We start from the raw sequence: 25,077 nt of genomic DNA, 5'->3' as shown, positions 1-25,077 counted from the left end.
AGGGCTAATGTTGTGTGCCTTTATCTGACACAGGAACTATTATGGAGCCTATTACAGAGGTAAGTGATTTTATTCATCACAATGAGGACCGTATCAAGATGTGTGTCACAATTGTGTCTTTTATCAAACGCAGTGAGGACCACATTTTGGGCTATTCTAGACATGTGTGCTGCTTCTATCGCAGTAATATCATGTTGTACTGAACAGGTTCATGTTATTTTAGACATCGTAAAAAGTACCACATTAATGTGATTTAGTATTATCACTTATTACTTTAACAGAAAGCTCCTATAACATAATGCTGTATATTACCAATGTGTATGATCTTATGGATCTTATGGAACTAAATAAAATTACATTGTATTGTATCATAGAAATGTGGACACTTATCCATCACAATGACGGCTATATATAGGCCTGGTCAATAGAAAAGCATTTATCTCCAGTACTGAATAGCCCAAGGGCTAATATGCACAAATATACATGTACAATTTGAAAAAGACGACTATTGTATGTGAGTAAATATTTGTGTGTGTGTGGATAGTGATCTTCATGGGCTTTAGTGCTCTGCAAAGTACTTGTGTGCCTGCAAATGTGTTACTTTGTAACTGTCCACAAACATTTCTTCAGCCCATTCCCACCCAGGGAACAATCTGAGATTCACTTCTAATAAGTGCCGGAATAATGGGGTTTCAGAGTGGGAAGCGGAAGGAATCAGAATAAAAATTGGAGATGGCATAGATGAAGGGATCACTCAACAGGCAAATATGCATGCAGAAAGGAAATATTTAACTACTTCTACTTGATTCTACATAGTTCACATTTTTTTTACATTCATGCTTATTCAAGGAAAAATTATGTTCTCAAAAGAAAATGAGAAATAATGAAATACTGCTACTGCAGAAGCATATTAAGAATAATCAAGAGAACCTTTGCAAATAAAAAAAACAGCATGCTCGTGTAATCCAAGCACACTAATAATCAATGACAATAAATATAGCACTTTGTATTGTGAATTGAAGAGGATCTAGAAGCCTTAAGGTATGTTGCTATTTGTATCACATCAGGGTCACAATCCCAATCATGCCAGTAGATTGCTCATTTCCTGCATAATGACCTTAGTTTTGAGTGTTACAGGTTTTTTTGTGTTATATAAGTGTGCTACTATTATTTTACTTGGGATCACATTGTAGTGTGTGTCACGAATGGTTTTTGCTATTCATCACAACGAGGACCGTGTAATGTTGTGTATTACATATCTTAGCTTTTTCCCATCACAGCAATGACCATGCCACTGGGTCTGTTGCAAAGTTGTGCTATTATCTAAACTACTGTTGCCAAGAATAAACTTCTTTCAATCACAAATAGGATTATATTACATTATATTTTTGTCACCGGGTCGTCAAGGAAGGGGTTAAGCCCCGGTAGGAATCAACGTGCGACTTGGTTCTTTTATCCCTTTTATTAGGTATGGTTTGAATATGTTTTTATTTTTCACGTCCTAGTGCATCTGTTTACACAGCTAGTAGAGGTTAGGTATGAATACTGCTTCCGTTCTTCCTCTTATGAGGCCACCAGGTCAGTCATGGACTTGTATGTCCCTCGGTAAGAAAATAAGAAAACCACCGGTGAACGTCGGGACATCGACAATATGTAGAAGTGTAGAGGGCCAGTGCAGGGACTATCACCACACTCAAAGAAGCCACCACCACCAAGTGTAGTCCGGTTAACCCATCGGTTTAGCAGAGGTGTGCCCTCTACTTACTTTGCTGCCTTCCAGCCCAGTGCCCGTGAGCAGCCCGCAGCCGGACTGTATCTTGTTCAGTCACATTCCTCCTAGAGCGTGGCAGAGCCAAGCGTGAAACGGTTGGCCTCCTGGCGACTCCTCCTCTGCAGGGGTTACCTCCCCACTTGTTGCAGGCGATGAGGTCCCATTTCTCCTCCAAGCGCTCTAGTTCACCTGGCTCTCTCCGCGTTCTTCAGGTCTCACTTCTTCCTCAGCATCCGTTCCAACATCCATTTCCGCTTTCATCAGCGGGGCTCTCTCTTCCCATTGGGAAGGGGCAGAGACGTCATCCGGACTTGCTGACCGCCTTCTTCTTGGGTGTCAGAGTCTTGTTCCTTAAAGGGACAGACCGGAGAAAAAGCCTGCACACAGAGGAAGAGTGCCTCATTCACCCTAGTCACCGGGGAGTATGGAATCTCCTCCAATAAGTCATCCTCGACCCTGTGACACAGCTACAAATTCATTTGAGTTCATCATGTGCATCAAGCACTAGATGTCTTAAGATACCTAATAGAAACAAACCTGTTCCTCATTGCATGTGCATTCCTGTGAGAGACTGGTCCCCTCTGTTGTCAATGAATATGAATTACATCACAGTGCGTGTTTTAACTCTGCGCTATAACACCTCACTCTGAAAACAACATCTCACACATATTTTCATCCATCACAATGAAGACTGCATCGTGTTATGCAATTCATGTGACCATGTGTATAGCATGTGAGCTTTTATCCATTGCAAAAAGGAGCACATCATGACGCATGTTACAGTTTTGTGTTGATATTTTAAACGTGTAATACACACTGCCACGACTTTATATGTTTCAAGCATATGAACGTTTGTTCTGGACACTGAAAACCATTTCATACTGTGTGTCACAAGATTGTGCTCTTTGGTGCTTTACAATAGCTCCTATTTAAATGTGACCTATGGTCCGATAGGCAGTGGTGTAACTAAGAACCATATTACATTCTGTACAACAGGTTTGTGTGCCTTTATCTATCACAAGAAATATTATGCTGCCTATTACAGAGATTGGTGTTTTTCCCATCACAATGAGGATTGTATAAAGATGTGTGTCACAATTGTGTGTTTTTATCCAACACAATGAGGACCACATTTTGGTGCATTTTGGACATGTGTGCTTCTTCTATCACAGAGTCACATCAATCAATCAATCAATCAATCATTTGTAATGCGTACTACATACCTGTGATGGTCTGAAGGCGCTGGGGGGGGGCGCTACTGATCGAACAACCAGGTCTTAAGTACCCTCCTGAAGGTCAGCAGGTCTTGGGTCTGTCGTAGGTTCGGTGGGAGGGTATTCCATGTCTTGGCGGCGAGGTGGGAGAAGGATCTCTCACCGGTGGTTGTTCTTTGGATGCGCGGGATGATGGCGAGTGAGAGGTCGGCTGAGCGGAGCTGGTGGTTAAGGTAGTAGAAGGAGAGCCGTCTGTTGAGGTAGGCTGGGCCGGTCTTGTGGAGTGCCTTGTGTGCGTGGATGAGGAGCTTGAAGGATATTCTCTTGTTGACGGGGAGCCAGTGCAGGTTTCTCAGGTGGGGAGTGATGTGACCGTGGTACGTCAAGGATCAGTTGTGCCGAGGCATTTTGGATACGTTGTAGTCGTTTGATGAGCTTGGTCGGGGCTCCCATGTAGAGGGCGTTTCCGTAATCGAGTCTGCTGCTGACGAGGGCCTGGGTGACTGTCTTTCTTGCGTCTGTCGGGATCCATCCGTAGATCTTGCGGAGCATGCAGAGGGTGTTGAAGCAGGAGGAGGAGCCGGCGTTGACTTGCTTGGTCATTGACAGCGTTGAGTGGTGGATGATTCCCAGCTTGCGTGCGTGGTCCGTGGGTGTCGGGGCTGCCCCCAGTGCCGTCAACCACCAGGAGTCGTCCCAGCTGAAGGGTTGGAGCTGAGGATGAGGACCTCCGTCTTGTCCGAGTTCAGCTTCAGACGGCTGGTCTTCATCCAGTCGGCGACGGCCTTCATTCCTTCGTGGAGGTTGGCTTTGGCGGTGATGGGGTCCTTGGTGAGGGAGAGGATCAGCTGAGTGTCGTCGGCGTAGGAGATTATGTTGAGGTCGTGCTGTCGGGTTACGTGTGCGAGCGGAACCATGTAAATGTTGAACAGCGTCGGGCTGAGGGAGGATCCCTGGGGTACACCGCAGATGATCTCGGAGGCTTTGGAATGGAAAGGGGGGAGGCGGACGCTCTGGGTTCTGCAGGAGAGGAAGGAGGTGATCCAATCCAGAGCCTTGTCTCGGATCCCTGCGGCGTGGAGGCGTGCGCGTAGTGTGCGATGGCAGATGGTGTCGAAGGCGGCAGAAAGGTCTAGGAGGATGAGTGCTGTGGTCTCGCCATTGTCCAGCAGGGTCCTGATGTCGTCGGTGGCGGCGATGAGGGCAGTCTCTGTGCTGTGGTTGCTGCGGAACCCTGACTAGGAAGGGTCCGGATTCTGTTTTCTTCGAGGTATCGGGTTAGCTGCCTGTTGACGGCTTTCTCGATGACCTTGGCTGGGAAGGGGAGCAGAGAGATGGGCCGGAAGTTCTTGAGGTCTCTTGGGTCTGCCTTAGGTTTTTAGGTCTCGCCTGCCAATGCGCTTGCGCATTGCTGGCGAGAATTATAGTAAGTGGAAAAGAAAAGTCTACCAAAACGGCTGCGGATCCCATACAGTTCATGTGAGACAGGCGCGTGCACGTCAGCCACATAACACACCACCATTTGTCTGTGCCTCGGCATCAGACATCAAAGGCTGCCGCTCCCCCTCCCCCCCTCGTGCACATCGCGCACCACCATTTGTCTGTGCCTAGGCATCAGACTTCAGAGCATAAGAGCTTGTTATCTCATTCCCTTCCGCACATACTCTTAAATACGTTTCCACTTAAATCTTTGCCTACCCATATCAATTCAGCTTTTTAAGGCTCTCAACATCTGTCACAAGGCTCCCTCCTACACTCACCATTAGGAATCACTACCTTCCTTTTATTTATTTATTTTATGCGTTTTTATATAGCGCGGACCCATTTGCTGCCATTAGTCAATGCCCTCCTCCTCCCCTTCACCTCTTAACTCGCCAGCCACTGGGAGTTGGGATGGGAACAGCGTGACAGCGCTTCTCTTTGTCGGCAAAGCCAACCGTTTACCTTTAATGTGCTATTATTGCATGCACTCATTATTTCTGCATGTTTGTCTGTATATGCGCTAGGACACGTAATGCCATACCTGCTTTTTTCTTATTAATAAGGCGGACGAAAGGTACGAACCGTGCAAATCAGCTCATACGAACGTAAAGTGTTTAAAACAAGCGCAAACAGCTTGAAAGGGACGAGCAGCATCCCTATTCATGCAGTAGTTACAGGCAGTGCAAATCTACTCGTACGCACATAACATGGAAAGCATCCAGTGTAACTCGCTTCAAATGATGGAGCAGGGAAGCCCAATGGCTCAAAATCTAGCTCAGCGCGTTAAGAGCTCACTACTGAAATCAGTGTGCAACCTGCACGTCTTGGGTTCATATGTATCCTCCCTACTCTTGCTCTGCTTTTCATCTCCCTCAAGCCTATAAAAGAAGTACCATTATTTTGGGCAACAGTGACCGCTACTACTAGTAGTGTTATGAGAGCAAGCACTACACGTATTATTATTATTAATGATTAGGTGTGCAAACTGAACACGGGACGTATTACACACTTGTCAGTTTTCCTTATCTTGATTTAAATATAAATTGACGCCAGTGATACGTGCTATTTTTATCACTTTTATAAGGATGTCTGCTTCAATCCTTTGAATACCCCGCCCCCCCCCCATGACCCACTGTTAGCAAACTTCTTAGTGTGTCATTGACCCCCAGGGCCCAATGTTAGCACCCTTCTTAGTGTCACATTGACCCACGGTATGAGATGTTTTCCCTTGTGTCTGCTCCATAACCTTTGAATGCCCCCCCACCCCCTGACTCACTGTTATCACCCTTTTTAGTGTCAAATTGACACCCAGGGGCACAGCTCTCTACACCCCTCTCCCTACACCCCTCTGTCTACACCCTCTCTCTTTACACCCCTCTCTCTCTACACCCCCCTCTCTCTCTCTCTACACCCCTCTCTCTCTCTCTACACCCTCTCTCTCTACACCCCTCTCTCTCTATACCCCTCTCTCTCTCTACACCCCTCTCTCTCTACACCCCCTCTCTCTCTGCTCGCCTCTCTCTGCCCCCTCTCTCTACACCCCTTTCTCTCTACACCCCTTTCTCTCTACACCCCTTTCTCTCTTCCCCCCTCCCTCTCTACACCCCCCTATCTCTACACCACTCTCTCTCTATACCCTCTTTCTACACCCCTCTCTCTCTACACCCCTCTCTCTACACCCCCTCTCTACACCCCTCTCTCTCTGCACCCCTCTCTCTACACCCCTCTCTCTACACCCCTTTCTGTACAGCCCTCTCTCTGCACCCCACTCTTTCTGCACCACACTCTCTCTGCACCACACTCTCTCTGCACCACACTCTCTCTGCACCACACTCTATCTGCACCCACTCTCTCTGCACCCCACTCTCTCTGCACCCTACTCTCTCTGCACCCCACTCTCTCTACAGCCCTCTCTCTATACCCCACTCTCTCTACACCCCTCTCTCTCTACACCCCTCTTTCTCTCTACACCCCTATCTCTACACCCCTCTCTATCTCTACACCTCTCTCTCTACACACCCCTCTCTCTATCAACCTCACTCTATCTATCTATCTATCTATCTATCTATCTATCTATCTATCTATCTATCTATCTATCTATCTATCTATCTTTCTATCTGCCTCACTCTATCGCCCTCACTCTATCTATCTATCTATCTATCTTTCTATCTGCCTCACTCTATCACCCTCACCCTATCTATCACCCTCACTCTATCTATTTCCCTCACTATTGATCTGTTGCCCTCACTCTATCTGTCTATCGCCTTCACTCTATCTATCTTTCGCCCTCACTCTATCTATCTATCTATCGCACTCACTCTATCTATCTATCGCCCTCAATCTATATATCGCCCTCACTCTATCTATCTATCTATCTATCTATCTATCTATCTATCTATCTATCTATCTATCTATCTATCTATCTATCTATCTATCTATCTATCTATCTATCTATCTATCTATCTATCGCCCTCACTCTATCTATCTATCTATCTATTTATCGCCCTCACTCTCTCTATCGCCCTCACTCTATCTATCGCCCTCTATCTATCTATCACCCTCACTCTATCTATCTATCGACCTCACTCTATCTATCAACCTCACTCTATCCATTGTCCAGTTCGCGCAATATAAAACTTTATAAATAAATAAAATATCTATCTATCGCCCTCCCTCTATCTATCTGTCTATCGCCCTCACTCTATCTATCGCCCTCCCTCACTCTATCTATCGCCCTCCCTCTATCTATCTATCGCCCTCCCTCTATCTATCTATCTATCTATCTATTGCCCTCCCACTATCACCCTCCCTGCTTCTATCTATTGCCCTCCCTCCCTTTATCTATTGCCCTCCCTCTATCTATCTATCGCACTCACTCTATCTATCGCATCACCACCGCATCACTCAGCACCCCCCTGATGCATCATCACTCAGGGATACCGCAACATCACTATGCGCTAACACAGCATCAATCTGTGCAACCATTCAACAACAACTGGTTCAAATATGTTCTCTCCATGTTTCAAGCTTTATTACAAATGTTACAAATGTCACAAACATATTCTTCACAAGTTATTTACACAAGTTTAAGCTATTGCCATTATAAATTACAATAACTTGTATTTAAGTATTAATTATTTTTAAAAAAAATGCCTTTGTTATTTGTAATTTCAATACATCTAAGTCACATAAATACAGCACATATTGCATTACAAATGCTATAGGTGTCACATTTGCGAAAGCTAAAACTATTGGCATTGTAAATGACAAAGCTATTAATTTAGCTATTTTCAAAACCAACACATAAATACAAAATTTGTCATTTACAATACCAATAGCTCAAACTTTCCTAATGCGAGACCTATTGCATTGCAAATGCTTGTTTGATTAGGTCGTTGTTCTCGGCGTGCTTCCAGATCTCTGGGAAGGTAGCGGTCTTGAGGGAAAGATTGATGACGTTGCGCAGGTGGGGTGCGATGAAGCTGCTTGCTCTGTTGAAGGCGTGATGCGGGAATGGGTCTGACGGAGAGCCTGAGTGGATTGTGTGCATGGTCTTGATGGTGTCATCGATGCTCACGTCATGTTGTATTGAAAAAGTTCATGTTAATTTATCCATCATTAAGAGTACCATATTATCATTATTCCTTTAACACTAAGTGCCTTTCAGATTAAGCACTATATTACAAATGTGTAACTCAAAGAGAACTACATTGCATTTTATCTTGGAAATATGTGTACCTATCCATCACAAATATGGCTATGTAATGGCCTGGTCTATATGGCATACATTTATCTCAATTCCAAGAAAGACAAAGTGCTAATGCGCACAAAGTACATGTGTACACTTGGAAAAAGATTTAAAAACTTACAGATATCTATGTGAATAAATATTTTTATGTGGGTATGTAGAGAAATTTTAAGGGCTTTATTGCCTTACAAAGTTTACGTGTGCCTGCAAACTTGTGAGTTTGTAACTGTCCACAAACACTTTCTCTGCCGATCACCACTCGGGGAACAATTTAAGATACACTTCTAACAAGAGGTGGAATACATTTTATTTCCAGAGTGGGAATAGGAAGGAATTTCGGAGATGGCATAGATGAGATTACTCAACAGTGAAACATGTTTTTCAAATGTTACTTCTTCCACTTGCTTCACAATATTTCCAAACATTTAAACATGTTCAAGGAAAAATGGGATTCTCAAAAGAAAATGAAGAGTAAGGAAACCCTAGTGCTACTGTGCATAAAGTATATGTGTAGACTTAGAAAAGATTGACTAGCATGTAGATTTCTATGTGAGTACATTTACTGGACTTTAGAGCCCACGCTGCTTTGCCTGATTACCGCGCCAAGAGGCGCCGCCGCCATTCTCTCGCACCCGGAGGTGCATAAAGGTGCTCGCGGCTCCCGCTTCGCAGGAACCGCTTTACTGGACTTCAGAGCCCACACTGCTTTGCCTGATTACCCCGCCAGGAGGCGCCGCCGCCATTCTCTCACGCCCGGAGGCGCATAAAGGTGCTTGCGGCTCCCTCTTAGCGGGCGCGGGCCAGGCCAAGGGCGGGCCTGTTTGAGCCCGTTAGAGACCGGATGAGGCCAGGCTCACTCACAAAAGCCAGTCATAATCAGAAGGTCATTTCAATTTGACATACGGTTGGTCTAGGGAAAAGTGTTATTAATTGGGAAGGTGGAATTTATTAAGTTGTTTTTTTGACCTCCCATCATTTCAGAAGCTTAGTGAGGATGAATTGGCGTGAGGGCAAGGGAAGATCTGCACAGCCCTCTGGCAGCGTGGTGGGGACTTTGGATCAGTTTTTAATTAGAGCCATCTCTGTCCTTGCTCAGGAGATAGCACTGACAGAGCGTCGTGAGTGTCTTGATCTACAAACAGCTAAACGATCCTCTCTGGGCGCCCTGGCTTGTGCTCGTACCCCTGATTGCTCCTTGGTTGCAGTTCCTGATTCTCCCGTCATAGTAAGTGACCCTGGATTGTCTCAAAATGAACCATCGGAAAAACAAGGCGGACAGGGAACACATAATATTACGCCATCTGTTGAACTGGTTGCGACGGTTACTGTAAATACCCGAAGCAGTCCACCCCCAAGTATTGCTACAAGATCTGGACCTCATGGTAAAACTAACTCCTCTGCCGTACCCTCAGACTCTTCACAAAAGAGGAAGCGGGGAGGGGGCCCACAGAGACAAACTGGCAAAAATTAAAAAGATTAATAAAAATGGAGAAACTGTAGCATCGCCATCTCTAACAACGGTGTTTTCACAGCCAAGTTTGCCACCGGACTCGACTTTAGATCTTCTAGGCGATTCCCCTGAGAAAGTCAATGATGTTATGTGGTCCAAATTGGGTAATTTAATTGCATCATCTCTGTCTCCAATAATGCATAGGCTCTCTAAAATTGAGGAAGGATTAACCGATTTTGAACTGAAGGTTATGAATAACCTTTCTAACCTAGAGGGTTTTTTAGCCTCTAGAAATAGGTTAATGGTTAATACATCTAATGAGCTAAGCAACGTGGTACTTGGGAACTCCATTCCTCCTAAATCTCTCGTAGCGAGGCAAATACCCTCAACATCGTCGGTACCTGGGATGAATGAGGATGTTGTGGGTAATCATGATGTTGGTTTAGTGCATGTGGGTGTTAAAAGGGTTGAGCAGGGGGTTAATCTTAGTGGCCCTACTCAGGCTAGCTTTTGTAGTCAGGAAGGGGAGGAAAGTGGTCCATGTGTGGGGACTGTGGGTGATAAAGCACCAAGCTTGATATCGGGGCCTCAGCGTCGAAAACCGCAGCAGACGTTTGAGGGTGTGGATAATAGTCTAGCCTTGGAGGGCTCTCAGGTCTTGCATCTTCCTCCAGCTGCTGCCCCTTTGGCAGTGATCTTGCGGAATATCCCAGTTTCACAGGAAGGACAGTTAGAAACTACAGATCAGCTGATGGCCAAAACTATGTAGTGGCTCACAACTAAATTGGAGCATGTCGGGGTTTGGGATTAGAACATCTGTAATCAGATGATCATGGCTAGATGTTATGCTTGGATAGGAGATTCTAGGAAGGACTTAAGAGGGGACTGCATAGTTGCCAACTTTAATAACGAGCAGGTTGTGAGATTTCTGCTGGACCGTATAGGGAGTATTAATTTAGAGGATCATTTCAGTAAGATCTCTCTTTTGCCATTAGGGTTTTTTTATAGATGCCATTTTATTTGGAAAGGGTGGTCAACCGGATTTACCGGAGAGCACTGTAGGGTCCTACCAAGAGACCACCCTTTCTAAATCTAGTTAACAGATTTGCCACATTGTCCGGTCTAGATGGTTGTGATTGACTACAACCTCTAAGTCCCCCACTGTTGGAGAACATCATCGTTCGGTCTCCCTCTTTTCCTGCGATTAACTTGCCTACCCAGCTAGATACATTAAACTATGCAGGGAGGAGTATGAGTCAGATAACTAAAGCTAGGGAGGCTAGCACTGATAGTTGCAAGAAAGGGTCTGTCACAGAAGTTGAGACGGATCCTTCTAGCTATCCTCAGAACGAATGCCTCCATATAATGACATGGAATGTTGCTGGGGCTAGGCATAAACTGCAGGATGTAAATTGGCTTACAAGCATCCAACTCTGCGATGTGGTTTTATTACAAGAGACTTGGCTCACAGATAATTTCATCGTAAACGGGTTTAAGACGATTTCAACAAATGCTATCCCCTCAAAGGCAGGTAGGGCTATAAAAGGAGCGGACGTGAGGATAGGGGTAATATTTACACCTTTGAAGGAGTAAGATCATCCTCATGTATTGATCACTTTATCACCTCAATAAGCCTTCGGTCCCTAATAGCTGAATTTTTTGTCTCCCCAAGTTTATTGAATGATCATCATCCTGTGCTGATAACCTTAAAATCTCCCTTTTTAAAACAACCGGAAGCAAGTACCCATGCTATGGATATAAAGACACAGGGCGAGAATGGGATCTCAATCAAATGGGCTGCCGTTGACCCAGAAGCTTTTACAAATAGGATCCTATTAAAAATTAATGATCATGTTTTAACCTGCCCTGATAATTCCTCAAATAGTATGGACATAGTTAAGGCTTTTTAAAGTATTTCTACTGCAATTTCTGATAATTTGCGAAAGAATCCTAAAACAGATGTTTCGCATTCCCCAAGATGGTTTGATAATCAATGCTCTAGATTAAATAGAGATTTAAAGTCTGCAATAAAAACATCTGGCGTAATATGGAGGAGGACAGTATCCTACGGAAGTCATATAAAGAAGCCCTTACCCGAAGAAACTCGGAGATTAGGGATAATGATTGGGAGAATCTGATCAAAGCTGCCGATCTTAAAGATTCGGCCCTTTTTTGGAAAACATTGGATCAACCTTTCTTTAAAGATGTTCAATCAGTAAAAATTGATATGGTAGTGACCCCAGCGGATTGGTTAATCCACTTTGAAGCAATTTTTTATGAAACTGATCAGGGTTTTTTAAATAAAGAGGATAAATCCGTCATAATCTTAAAAAACACCAAAATAGGGAGTATCAGTCAAGATGAAATTGTAACAGCCCTTAAGAATAGCGCTAGTGGCAAAGCGGCTGGCCCCGACGGAGTCCCAATTGATATATTTAAATCTAATATGGATTTTTGGGTACCCGTTGTGTAAAAATTTTTTAAAGCAACAATTGATGGGGTGGTACCTGCCACTTGGGCAGAGAGTCTGATAGTCCCCATTTTCAAAAAGTGGAATAGGAGTAGTGCCAATTGCTATTGCCCAATACCTTTGCTTGACTCTACTTCTAAAGTAATGGCAAGAATGCTGTTGGCCAGCCTAGAGCAATGGGTAGAAGAAAAGAACATCTTATCTGTAGCTCAGTATGGCTTCAGACGAGGTGTTGGGGAGGTCGAACAGTTTCTGGACTTAGAACTAATAGGGGAACTTTACCTGTTGCTTGTACTTGCTCCTGAGGGCCGGGCATTGCTCTGCTTCATCATCTTGGCCGGGCTTGGCTGCGCCGAGCCCCGCATTCCTGTGGCAGCACCTGTGGGCCGGGCTTTGCTCCGCTTACTCCTCCGGCCGGGCTTGGCACCGCCGGGCCCCTTCCACTCCTGTGACTACATCTCCCAGCAGCCCCACTAGCGGCCAGGGCGCTGCGGACGTCACACGGAAGCGCCAGGAGGCACATAAAGGCTCACTTGGTGCTGAGTCCGGGGGGAACTTTACCTGCTGCTTGTACTCGCTCCTGAGGGCCTGGCATTGCTCTGCTTCATCATCTTGGCCGGGCTTGGCTCCGCCGAGCCCCGCATTCCTGTGGCAGCACCTGGGGGCCGGGCTTTGCTCCGCTCGCTCCTCCGGCCGGGCTTGGCTCCGCCGGGCCCCCTCCACTCCTGTGACTACACTTCCCAGCAGCCCCACTAGCGGCCAGGACGCCGCGGACGTCACACGGAAGCACCAGGAGGAGCATGAAGGCTCCCTTGGTGCCGAGTCCAGGGGGAACTTTACCTGTTGCTTGTACTCACTCCTGAGGCCCGGGCATTGCTCTGCTTCATCATCTTGGCTGGGCTTGGCCCCGCCGAGCCCCGCATTCCTGTGGCAGCACTTGTGGGCCGGGCTTTGCTCCACTCGCTCCTCCGGCCGCGCTTGGCTCCGCCGGGCCCCTTCCACTCCTGTGACTACACCTCCCAGCAGCCCCACTAGCGGCCAGGACGCCGTGGACGTCACACGGAAGCGCCAGGACGTGCATAAAGGCTCCCTTGGTGCTTAGTCCGGGGGAACTTTACCTGTTGCTTGTACTCGCTCCTGAGGGCCGGGCATTGCCCTGCTTCATCATCTTGGCCGGGCTTGGCTCCGCCGAGCCCCGCATTCCTGTAGCAGCACCTGTGGGTCGGGCTTTACTCCGCTCGCTCCTCCGGCCAGGCTTGGCTCCGCCGGGCCCCTTCCACTCCTGTGACTACACCTCCCAGAAGCCCCACTAGAGGCCAGGACGCCGCAGACATCACACGGAAGCACCAGGAGGCGCATAAAGGATCCCTTGGAACCTCGTCCCGCGGGACGCGCACGGGAGCGCGCCGGGAGAAGACCGGGACAAGGGTGGGGCCGTCTGCAGCCGTCCTAGGCAGATTGAGGCAGGGCAGGGCCCCGCCCCTTACATGTGAGAACTTGAACCACCCATATCAAAAAAAAAAGGTACTGTGCTCATTCGTCAAGTTGACTGTTCCCTGATACACAAGATGGTGTTGGGCCACCTTCGAGTTGTTGGATATTATCCCATTTACCAGGGAAAGTTGTAGCTAGCAATGGGTAAAAGGAAGGTAATGGAGGGGGGGGGAGCCCTTGCCATTACAACAAAAAAAAGGAAGAAGTCAAAAAGTCGCTAATGGTGTTATGTCAAGCATCGAATCTATTGTTGAAGATTGTGAGGACATTCTATTGACGGCTCCTACCTTAAGAAATGTGGATAACCCTGATCCCCTGGTCGACGGTTTACTGCAGATAAAGAGCAAAGTGATCCTAGCTATTTTTTCTAAAAGATCAAAATCCAAGTGCTCAGTAGATGATATGCATTCTAACCCTGCTAGCCCCATTGAGGTAAATGTTACAGAGGCATTAAGAGGGGCAAACATGAGTGCTAATGCCGAACTTCCAGCTATATCAACTGGGAATATAGACAGGTCCTCGCAGGTGATTGCATGTGAAATGGGCATCACTTGTACTAATCGCTTTTCAGTGTTGGAATGGGAATCAAGGGAATTAAGTGAGGTCTTATCACAAGGGCTGGGGGGGACTGTGGAGGCTGTGAATAGTCCAGGTGAATGCTCCAGATGTTTGAATTTTAATAATTTAATCATGATGAAAATGGAAAGCCTGGTAAGGGATATATATCTATTATTAAGAAATTCATGATGGACTTTACAAAACGGGAGGAACTACACATAACAAACACTCTACACCCAGTGTTAGTGTCCAACCCGGTAAAAGGAAGCCCTTATCTTGCGAACGGCCCCACCAAACCAAACAGCAGGAGCGGCCCTATCTAAACCCAATACACGAACAGCCCCATTATGTGTCTCCAAAACTGTAGTAGAGTTCCGACCCAAAATCCCAGCTCATAACCCCCTAGCTAAAATACCCGCCAGGCAAAACACCTCGGGCTCATATGCCGAAGTAGCAAAATTGAGGGGGTCAATATCACAATGCAGGGTCCTGCAGGGGGATAATAAATATTATAGTGACATGGCTGAAACAACTAATCGGAGTAACAAACAGATAAACACACCATACAGATCCCCTTGTGGTATTGTCACCAAGCTTGGAGCTGCTGATACTTATGAGAACAGTGAATTCATACGCAATAAAGCCATTGCGCAGATCAGTCATTATGGAGGATATGTTTAATGTTAAAAGAATTTCCTTGCCTAGTTCATCAACAGACTGTATTGAGATATAGTTTGGTAACACAGCAATTGCAGAGAACCTAGTAGCCCTACAGTATAGGACATGCCCCCCTAGGAATTGTAACATACAAATCAGACACGCACCTCTATGGTCTAAATCTAGGCCCGAGGACGCATCGGGTCTAAACAACATAGACTGACCATTAAAGGATAACTATCTGAATAGTGTAACACAAACACACAATATGTGGAAGCCCGAACGTCAGACCAATTTCACCACAAGCCTTATAGATAGGCTATAAAGATTAATGATGAGGTTGTTCCTCGGGGGGAAGAAAGGTCTAATGAAGTGGTCAACGCTCAATATCCCCTAACAACAGCAGTTGGAAGACTAGCTTCAGAAGTAGTTCACACAGAGAGGGTTACAAACACAAACATGATTAAATTGCTTTCCTGGAACATAGCTGGGCGTCATAAAAATATGGCAAATCCAGAATGGAAAGAATTCATAGATACGTTCGACATCTGTATGTTCCAGGAAACATGGAGCATGTCTCCCCTATATAAATGCAGATATTCCACCCACTTTATTCCGGCAATTAGTTCAGGGAGAGGTCGCCCATCGGGAGGACTGCACGTATGGTTTAGTGTGGCTTTGAATTGGGCACTTACTGCGCATACTTTACAGTCGCAGGACATACTACATATCTCCACTAAGGGCTCCCATATTGGAAGCTCGATGGAGCTGTTTAATGTTTATGCTATAGGTTCCCCAGGAGGTCAAACTTCACCCACTATAGCCTTACTCGAGGTGGCGCTAGCAGGTATCCCCCCATTGCCTAGCATTATTGTAGGGGGAGATTTTAACTTTACATATGAACCCTTAAGTAAAGAAGATCTCCTGGGACTTAACGAAGAGGATTCTAGACAGTCCATCCCGCCTCTAACCATAGCGCCAATCAGAAAATGGACGCCAAGAGCGATCCAAATAAATTCCCTAACACTAGAATATAACCTACGTACCCTGAACGGTAGGACAACCTCAGACCCAAATGGTATGATGACCTATAACAGATTTAGTTGTCCATCCCGTATTGATTACATTCTGCTCGATACCGGTTCCTGGAACAGACTAGTTGACATGGAAGTCAGACAGTCACAGGATAGCAATCATAATCCACTTTGCATGGAAATAAGATGGGGTAATGAGAGGGAAGCATTAAATGGCCCACTTATGATCACAAAAGAAGTAGTTCCATCTAATTGCAAACGCAGATTAAAGTGGAACAGGGTGATGTGCCAAGAAGATATTTTGATCCGTATTAAAGAACTAGTAGAGGCAGAAACTAGGGAACTCCTATCCCATACCTCCTCCCAGTCAACCGAACAAAGTCGGAATTTTATAGACTCCTACAAGAGTCTAATAGAGAAAATTGGTTAATTTTTCACTATAAGAGATACTAGTGGACCAAGGAAGAAGAATCCACCAAAAAGTGGCACCCTATGGTATACAACAGGTTGTAGGGAAAAGAGAAGGGCTATAGCAAACGCCATTAGGAGAAAGGACGCTATAGCAGTTAGGACGGCTAGAAGGGAATATAGCGATTGCATTAAAAGTGCAAAGAAGGACTGGAAGGATGAATATTGGCAACAACTTAAGATCGCTGCCAGTTCGAAGAACTCTACCCTGTTTTGGAACTTGATAAACAAACTTGACAGGAGAGGAGTAGAGCCCCTCCCTAACCATATAACTGAGCAACAATGGCATTCCCATTTTTCAAATCTGTATTGTGGCGAAGATGATTTAGTTCAATTATGGAGGGTACAAAATGACTTTATTAATGAGGAACTTACACCTGTAGAACAATTTGTAGACCGAGAAGTTTCTGATGCTATCAGGAGCATAACCCCCCTCTAAAGCGGCAGGCCCGGATGGGTTACCGGGCGATCTATACATACATGACCCTAAGCTGTGGTCTGATTTTATTGCTCCTCTAATGAATAGAATCCTTCATGGATCCTTCATGGTCCCTGACTCGTGGAGGGGCACTGAAGTTGTTACTTTCCATAAGAAAGGCGATAGGGAGGACCCTGCCAACTACAGGCCGATTAGTTTAATCGACGCTGCTCAGAAAATAATTGGCAGGATCATTATAAATAGAGTAGGTATGTGGCTAGAGGAGGGGAATATACTGTCCCACTTCCAGGCGGGTTTCCGCCAGAATGTGGGTACTATGGACCAGGTTTTCAGGTTTTGGGCAATATACTAGAAATCAGTAACCATTATGAAGGGGAATTTATATCTGGCCTTCATAGACCTCAAAAGGGCCTTTCATTTGGTGCCTCGTGATAAACTCTGGAGGGTGCTGCTGGAAATGGGGTTCCCGCGTTACCTCCTGGAGTTTATAGTTAAACTTCACGAAGATAATTATGCTAGAATTAGATGGCGGAATCAGAGACAGCTAACAGGGAGGGTGCCTGTGGATAGGGGGGTACGCCAGGGCTGTGTGATAGCCCCGACATTGTTCTCCCTCTTTATCAATGGGGTGGTAGACCATTTGAGGGAGGACAATGCCGATTGCCCCTGTCCTGGCGGGGGAGAAAACACCAACCCTCCTCTTCGCAGATGACACCCTCCTGTTGTCCAAAACCCCTTTGGGGCTGCAGAAACTACTGGACAGATTCAGTCTATTTTGCGATGAACGCAGGCTGACCATTAATACATCCAAAACCAAGTTAATGGTGCTGCCCCCTTCAAAAAAAGCAAAGAAAATTAATATCACCCTTAATGGGTCGCCTCTTGAGGTGGTGGAGGATTTTGACTACCTGGGAATCAGGATTAACAATAGAATGAAATGGAACTCCCATGTTGCCAAGATGCTGCTAAACCTCAAGAGAGTCTCGGGAGCCAGTCTGAGGAGTCAGCGTATGTCAGTCAGCAGGCCTATAGCCCGGGCTCTAGCTGTATATGAAGGGAAGGTGCTGTCCTCCGCAGTCTATGGGTTGGAACTGTGGGGCTGCGAAAATGTCACCGTTCTGGCTAGAGCAGAGAATACGTTTATAAGGGACTTAGTTGCCGTTCCTATCTCAACCCCATTGAAGCCCCTTTTTCATGATATGGGCAAACGCTCCATTTTAGACATAGTACTCCTTCGCCCTGTGCTGTTCTGGGTGCGCCTGAGAACTAGCAAATTACGCCCTGGTGATGGACGAACTGATAGCCTTGAATAGTGCGAATAAGATCCAGTGGCTAAACAAATTGAGGCAAATGGTCATGAAGCTGGGATTGGCTGAATCCTGGACCTCACAGTCCCCTCCTCCAAAGCAAGTTGTTAAGAAAATCTACTGGGAGTGGGTACACACTGAGGAACAGAAGAGTACACAATTGGAAGCTCTAACCACACAATTTTTGGAGCATAAGCCCACTAGGAGGTTTGAACCATTATTAGATTTCATCCAAATACCAAAAGACAGATCAATTTTTTTTAAAATGAGGTATGGGACACTACCCCTAAACAAATTTATTAGGGGATGGAAAGGAACACGGGTCTCAAATGGCACCTGTCCAAGCTCTCCATGTGAGACCGAATCCCTACCACACTTTCTGTTTGGTTGCAAAGCATACAAGAGGGCGAGATCGCGATGGTTGAAGCCAGTATGCAGGGAGTTGGGGGTTAGAGATTTTAGGGTCGCCCTCCGCATTCTCTTAACGGATACAACATCTTTATTTGTTGTATGCGGAGTTGCAAAGTACCTATCAAGTGCATGGCTCACTCGCACCAGATTGCTAAATACTAATAAAGTATAGATCCTGCATGTACAGAAAGCCCATATGTATATTACCGTTGTTGCACTTTAGTACCGCTATCAGAGTTGTTTTAAAAGTGTAAATAATATTTTTATTGGTTTTTATCTTATGAATTGTACATTTTTATCATGTATGCCATTAACTTGAATGTTTGTACTTTTATGATATGATTATATCGAATAAAGTATTACAACAATAATAGGAAAATACACCTTCGCCAGGGAAGGATACTTCCACCTTTGCTTTGTAGATTTGTCAAGTGCATTTTATGGGAGACGTTGGGAGGGATGGGAGCCCCGGAGGATATTATTAGTTTCTTATCTAAAATCTATGCTCGTCTGTCCGCAAAGATACGTTATGGAATACATGGGGAATGCAAAAAGCACTTTAATATTACACATGGAATAAGACAAGGCTGCACACTTGCACCTCTTCTGTTTTCACTTCATATAAATGGCGTTGATATTTTACTACAGAATTTGGGGGTAGATGTCCCAATGATCGGTAAGCGGGCAACACTCCTATTATTGTACATCGATGATGCTGTCCTAATTTCAAGGACAGCGAACGGATTACAGTCCCTGATGGACAATTTTACTAGATTTATGACGGAAAACATTTAAAAATTAACCTGAGTAAGACTTTGGTTATGTCCTGCGGTAAAAGGAATATTAAAACAAAATCACATTATATTAACGCGACATTAATAGAGAGAACGTTTACATGTTCTTACTTAGGGATTCCTTTTAACAGTAAAGGTACTTGGAATACACATATAACTCTATGTAAGTTGAAATTTGTGAAATTGGGGGAGGCTATTTTTAGATTCTCCCAAAAAATTGGTAAAAAACCTGTACGGGAGATTCTCAAGCTATACGGAGCAAAGTGCATCACCGGGGGGAGCACTATGGGGCCAGACGGATACTTTGCCATTACAAATTCTTGCAAACAACTTTTTAAGACGTTTGTTAGCCGTACCGGCCTCTACCCCTTTCATTATCTTGCATAGAGAAACCGGAACACCATATATACACAATTTGATTACCATAGCCGCCTTAAATTTGTGGCACCATATGTGGACTAGGGAAGAAACTCGCTTTACGAGGGATATTATTTTAGACTGTTTGTCCCCAGACCGATGCAAGAAAATACCTTGGTTAAGTATATTAGTGGTCTCTTAGAAGAATGCAACTTGACCCTGAATGGAAATCAACCTGAAGACATACAACACATCAGTAAGGTTGATTTGAAAAGGAGTCTCCTGAATGTTAGGACAGCCTTAAGAGATGAGGTTTCAGGTTCTAAGAAAATTGGTATATCTTATCTTAAGGGACCAATCGCCATGGGTCTGCAGCCATACCTCGTTTTTATAACTAATGTACAGCATAGATTCTACCTACCCAGATACGGATGAATACATTACACCATCTTTTTGCTTTTCCTAAAAGGGGCAAGTGGTGTGCTAATCTTCCAAACTGCCCGTGTGATGGTAGATCCAAACAAAGCACCCTTCACTTTTGACTCTTTTGTAATTTGTATATAGAAATTAGAAAAATGTATCTCCGTCCAATTTTTAAAGATAATTGCCTGTAATCCTATAAAACTTCTTTTAATTATTTACGGAATTTGGAAAGAATACCAGTCTGAAATGCAGTAATTTGTTAAATAATGTCAGCAAAAAAACAAAGGAATGACCTTGTTCACTTGGAAAAATTGAACTAAGAATTACTAAAGGTATACATGTATAACGATTGTGCTTATTTTAATTATGTTAACCCCTTCCACGCTCATGACGAGCTGGGCTCGTCATGAAGTAGCCTCCTCGCACGCTCATGACGAGCCCAGCTCGTCATGATGTGTGGGATTTACGATTTCTCAGCACAGCAGGGAAATATGCCGAGCATCCAAGAGGTTAAGATAATGTTTCTTTTGCATAGTCTTGGTTATAAATGGATTTTATTGTATTTCATAGAATGCTTTTATGGACATTTTGTATGATCCGAATAAAGCTTGATTTGATTGATTGATTGAGTACATAATTCTGTGTGGGTGGATAGAGAAATTTCCAGGGCGTATTTGCTCTACTTGCAGATTCGTCACCTTTTGAATAAATTCCCCCAATAGTCACGAGACAAGGTGTGGGTGCATGGCTGTTTTTACCAAGAACTTCTCAAGGAACCAGCGAGCAAAGTGACTTTCCATTCACCCTTCTGAGTTCAAATGGTAATGCTACGCAAAAGTGTAGAGGGACACCCAACTCACCACTTTGCAGATGTGTGCTATCGGAACTCCTGTTGCCATTGCAGAAGTACAAAACTTGCTCTGGTGGAATGAGCTTTAATACTTTCTGATGGCTCTTTGTTAGCCAGAGCACTGCACATTGTAATTCATAGGGTTATCCATCTTGATAATGTCCTCTCATGCACTTTTTTGCCTTTCACCTTCTCCATAGAGCCCACAAACAGCTGATCATCTAGCCTTAACTCGCATGTTCTGTCCACATAGAAGCTAACTGCTCTCTTATGATCAAGACGATGCAGTCTCTGTTCTTACTTGGTTGCCTGTGGATGAGTGAAGAAGGTTGGGAGTCTGTTTGGCAGGAAGGCAGCCTTGGTTTTAACACCAATCTGTTAGGACTGAAAGAAATGAATATATGTTTGACACTAAACGCTTGCAACTTGCTAACACGTCTAGCTGGTGTGTTAGTGATCAGGAAGACTGCCTTAAATGTGAGTAACGTAAAGGACAACTATGTAATAGTTCAAAAGGGGAAAATAAAAGAAACACGAGAACCAAGTTGTAGCCCCATTGAGGCATCCTAAAAGTTATTGGTGGAAACTTGTTAATTGTCCCTTTAGGAACCTCATAACTATGGATGGTTTGAAAAGGGACAGCCGGTCAGGTAAACAAAGAAAAGCCGAAAAGTCTGATAAGTGAGCTTTAGCAGTACCCACTGCGCCCCACTGCTGAGCTAGTGAAAGGACAATCCTAAGATGTTAGACAGATGAACCTGAAGAGGGTCTACTAAGCTGTCTACATATCAATTGGTAAATGAATTCCATCTGCCTCAGTACACTATCTTGGGGACATGACTGTGGGCACACAAATTAATATCCACACCTTCAGAAGGTAAATAAAGAGATCTCATGTTGCACGTTAAATCTCTAGAAATACAGATGGAGGCTTTAGCAGTTGGGATGAAGAACCCGCCATGTGACTGCAACAAGAGGTCTACTCTGTGAGGGAGACAGAGCGGAGGGCACAGGGAGAAGCGAATAAGGTCTACATTTTACACCCTTTGTGGCAAATCTGGGGGCAATGAGGATTACTTGGGCCTGATCAAGAAAACTTTTCCTTAGAATTCGAGCAATCAAGGGAATGGAAGGAAACACATAATGAAGCGAAAAGTTCAACTTCAACTGAAACACATCCCCCAATGATCCCTGCATCGGAAACTAGAGGTCACAGAATTTCAGGAATTGAGCGTTCTCGTGAGTGGCACACAGGTCAATATCAGGAGTCCTCCAGAGCTGGAATATGTCCTGGATTACTTCCGATTCCAGATGCCACTTGTGGTTGGCAAGATGAATCTTACTGAAACTATCCACTAGCACATTGAGCATACCTGCAAGGTGATGTGCCACCAGGCAAATCTAATGTTCCTGAACCCAAGACTAGAGTCTCAGAGCTTCTTGGTAGAGAAGTATGACCCTACTCACCCCTGCTTGATGATATACTACATAGTTTATTGTCCATCAAGATCTGAAAACACTGATCACTGAGGGAAGTGAGGAAGACCTTGAGTGCCAAAATTATGACCTGTAATTCCTAGAGGTTAATGAGCAATCTCCGTTCATCTAGGGACCAGGGGCTTCTGATCTCACATTCTTCCAGATATATTACCCACTCTAGAGTGGAGGCATCAGTGATACCTGTTGCCACCGGAGGGATAGAGTGAAATGGACTTACTTGGGATAGATTGCTGTCCATCCTCTACCACTGTAAGGCCACTAAAGTGTTATAAAATGTGCTTGAACCACTGCCTGCAAAGACATCATTGGAGTGCCCTCATGTGTCAGCATGCATAGGTGACCAGAAGGATGAAGGAGGATTGCAGATCGAAGAGGCATAAGACCATCAGGACTGGAACAATCACTCCATTTTGAAACATCACAATCATAGCCTGGATGTTGTGAACCTTCTGAGAAGAAGGGAAGGCTCATTTTGCAATGGTATGCCATCCCGTCCCTTCCAATTTATCACGTCTTCAAGCAAAGCATTGCTGCAAGATACCTTGCTGCGCTGCACAAAAGGGAGAGAGCAGGAATGTGCCATATTTAACATTATTTGGCATATTCCTGTCCTCTGTTTGTGATGGCGCAACATGTACTGCTTGCACCAGAGCAGGCACCCTTGCACAGGGGTGCAGTATTGTTTTTGTGCAGGAAGGGTCATCTTCCTGCACAAACACAACGCTGAAAGACACTTCCCTCAACTACGTGTGTTGCAGAATGCCGAACACTTAGAAAGCGGAAACAATGAAAATATATAGACACATTTCTCCTCGCTGTACCTCCCCTGGGAAGGTGTAGAATGTTGACACATTCCCAGATTTATTCGGAGAATGCACCAAAATCAATGGATGGATGCATAGAAATATCCATGCTTCACCTATGGAACGCCTTGTCAGGGCAGAGTAGCGCAAGGCAATGACTTGCGCAGCCTTTTGTTAATCCAGCCAGGCTTGGTAAATCTCATTCTAGGTTTTGTGTAGCCCTGCACTGCCTTGCGCGGGTAAAGGGCAATGCAAAACATTGATAAATATGCCTCTGGATGCACTGTAATGTAACTAGGGGAGACGTAGAATTGTTGATGGAAAAGTTCATATTGACCGACAACTTGTCAGTTGTGTGCAAATGGTAGGACACATCCCTGGTGAGTTGGCTTTTAGGAGCCAGTTATCCCGGTAAAGGAATTCTGGAATTAATTGTCATCTGTGATGGTCTGAATCTACAACCACCACCTTTGTGAAGACTGGAGGAGCAAAGTGAGGTCAAATGGGAGAACAGCAAACTAATAGTGTTCGGATCGGACCGTGATGCCTAGAAAATTCCTGTGTATCTGCAGGATAGGAAGGTGGAAGTAGATATCTTGCAGGTCAACAGACACAATCTAGACTTCCATTTCCAGTGCTAGAAGAACCAGAGCTAGGGACAGGATCACTAGCCCCTCTCCTGCTCTGGAACACACTCCAGAGTACCCATTACTAGTAAAGTCAGAACCTCTTGCTGAAGGACAGTCAGATGGTCTGGCAGGAGTACTGGTAACTGGAAGAGATGGTTGAGGGTTCTGCTGGAAGGGTAGGGCATACCCCTTCCCACAATCTACAAGACCGTCTGGAATCCTCAAAACGTGTGAAAGGTCTGAAGTCCTCCAAACGTGTGAAAATGGGATGTCTGTCCCCAAAATGACTGTGTGTGTTCGGACAAGGGTAACTATGGCTGTTTCCCTGTAGTGGTTGGGGAAGAAGAGGAGGAAGGAGAAAGGGGTAGAGCATCTGCTCTTCCCTTGCTTTGTCCTCTCTACTATTTGTAGAGGGAAGATCCCCTGTTGTTGGGGCTGCTGTTGGGTGTATTGCTGATGGTCCCAAAAGTAAATCCCCTGCTGAAACCTCAGATTATGTTGTGGGAAAGGCACCAGGTGTTAGCTTGGGTAGAGAGACAAAATATCGAAATAAAAATATTGAGATACAATAATATTGATGTTTTAATTTCGATGGTACAGAATATCGAAGTGCAAAATATCGACAGACAGAATATCGTTTTTAAGGTATGTATGTTACTAATATCGAAATTTACTAATATCGAAATTTTATTTAGTGTTATGTATTTTATTATGTTGTTTATATGTTTGTTAAATATGTTTTTAATGTATGTTTTGAAATTAGTAATTTTGTTTACATTTTGCGTTTTAGTATCAGAGCGGGTTATGGGTTTATAGGGGAATAGGGTGGGAAGTAATTTAATAATAATGAATTAATTAATAATTTAAAAAAAATAGTTGTAATTAATAATTAATTGGTAATTAATTATTATTAATTAGTTAATTGAATTAATTACAGTTAATATTGTAGTATATACCATTGTTTGTTATTGTTAATTAATAATTAATTGTTAATTAATTATTATTAATTAGTTAATTTAATTAATTAGAGTTAATGTGCTAATATATTTATTTTTTATTATTGTTAATTAATAATTAATTGTTAATTAGTTATTATTAATTAGTTAATTTAATTAATTAGAGTTAATGTGCTGATATATTTAATTTTGTGTTAATTAATAATTAATTGTTAATTAATTATTATTAATTAGTTAATTAAATTAATTATAGTTAATGTTC

The sequence above is a fragment of the Lissotriton helveticus genome, chromosome 1_1 (genome assembly GCF_964261635.1).
Source record: "Lissotriton helveticus chromosome 1_1, aLisHel1.1, whole genome shotgun sequence".
Lineage (NCBI taxonomy): Eukaryota > Metazoa > Chordata > Amphibia > Caudata > Salamandridae > Lissotriton > Lissotriton helveticus.
Note: the sequence above shows the minus strand (reverse complement) of the source record.